This window comes from Macrotis lagotis, chromosome 2 (assembly GCF_037893015.1).
Source record: "Macrotis lagotis isolate mMagLag1 chromosome 2, bilby.v1.9.chrom.fasta, whole genome shotgun sequence".
NCBI lineage: Eukaryota > Metazoa > Chordata > Mammalia > Peramelemorphia > Peramelidae > Macrotis > Macrotis lagotis.
The window spans coordinates 205,022,288-205,024,406 of NC_133659.1; positions in this window are offsets into that span (position 1 = coordinate 205,022,288).

Genomic DNA, 2,119 nt, shown 5'->3' on the forward strand with positions numbered 1-2,119 from the left:
CCGGACGGGGCGGGCGCTCCGGGCTCTCCTGCCCCGGGCCGGGCCGGGCCGGGCCGGGCCGCACCAGCGAGCTCGGGGGCGGCTCGGGAGTCTTCTGCAGCCGCGGCGGCACAAAGGGGCTGGGGGGCGGGGACGGCGGGAGGAGGGGGAGGGCGGGGGGCGGGGGGCGCGCCGGATCCGTGCGCAGCGCGGGGAGCGCAGCGCGGCTCCCAGGGCCTCCGGAGCCCCGGGACGCGGCCAGCCGCAGCCGCAGCCGCCCGCGCGCCGCCGCCGGCTCAGTCCCGAGGCGGCCCCGTGGCCGCGGCCGCCAGTCCCGCCCGGCTGCCGGGCAGCGCGGCCGGCAGCTTCTCTTCCCTCCGCAGGCTCGGCGGCGGGGGTGGGGAGGAGCCGGGCCCTGTTGCCGGACCAATCAGGACGCGCTATGCAAAACAGGGGGAGGAGCCCGGAAGATGAAGGCTCCAGCTGTCTGAAGGTGGATGCGATTCATTGAGACCAACTCCTTCACGCCCCCGCCTTGCGCGCATCCCTCCACTCGTCCCTTGCTCTTTTTTCCCCGTCGGCGCTCCAGTCCACCTCACCCTTACACATCTGCTCGATTCCACTCTCTTTCTCTTCCGATCGCATCACTGTGAAATCCAGATGCTGAAACATCAGGAGGGATTCTGTTATGCCAGGGGCCTGGGTGGGGCAACTTCTGACCAGAAAGATGCTCTTCTGTTTGTGCCAATTAACTCAAAACACCCACACTCCCTAGTTTTTCCTCTCAAGACTCCCCTGGAAAGAGCCCAGAACTCTGAATCCAAAGAGCTTTAGGAATACAAACGATTCTAGCCCAATACCCTCAATTATCCTGGGGAGCAGCTCCCATGGAAATGCAGCCTGGTAACCGTTCCCACAGGTACAGCCACATCTATTATTGGCCAGAAAAGAAACCTCCGGCCACTAAAATCCTTGGCATTGTTATATGACTCAACATCAGAAATCAGTCCAATTAAAAAAAAAAAACTAAGAAAATTAAAAAAAAGAAATCAGTCCAATTGTTATCAGTGGAAATAGCATAAAAGAGGCATTGTCACTTGCTTTGCCACTGCACCTTAAGGATCTGGGGACTTTTCCATGCGATTGACACCTGAAACCTTCCATTTGTGTACTCTCATTAGAGGCCAAGGTCCTTGAGAGCACAAGTCGGCTTCCTTTTCAATGTATATGCAATTGTTTTCTTGTGGCCTCCTGTTGGGCATGTCTAGGACCATACTGATATTTGAGAAGGCAGATTAGAGAGTACTAGGTTTGAAGACAGAAGACTTGGATTTGGATAGAGGCTACTATTTACTACTTTTGGCAAATCACTTGAGCTCTCTGGGTCAGTTTCCTTATCTGTAGAATGAGGATGTTGGGTGAGTGACCTGTGAGGGACCTTCCAATTCTAGATCAATGAATTTGACCTTGAGCCAGGATCCATATTTTAAGATATTGCAGGCAGATGAAAATTATTTTGAAAGAAGGAAATTCCACAGTCTCTTTTAGAGACAATTCCAACAATAGCCTACATACATACACACATGTGCACACACACACATATATATATATATATATATATGAAATTTGCATAGTGTTTTTCTTACAACAGTCCCAGGACGCAATTCGAGTATTATTATGCCCATTTTTCAGAAAGGAAAACTGGGACCCCAAGAGGTTAAGTAGTTTGTAATTACTAAGTAATAATTATCTAAGACAGTTCACATAAGAAAAGTCCACTTCAACCTAACTTTAAAACTCATTTTTATCTTGCTCAATTCTCAGGGAAGATAAATTCTTTCTAGATAAGTTTGAAACCAACGATTAAAAGAACTCCTTCTCATCCCCGTCTTGTATTCTCAAAAATGCAAACCCAGATATGCAGGGATCTAGAATAAAAAAGGACACAAACAGAAATCCAGGTGTCTTCATCCTAATAATTAGATGAACATTCAGGCTGATTTACAGGAACCAGTCACACAAATAAGAGTAACACCTAGCCCTTTTACTGGGGATGAAGAAGCTGTCTCCTAATAGCCCCAAATTGTCTTTCCTGTCTCTGGTCCATTCAACATCTTACTACTCTGATGGACTGGTAGTT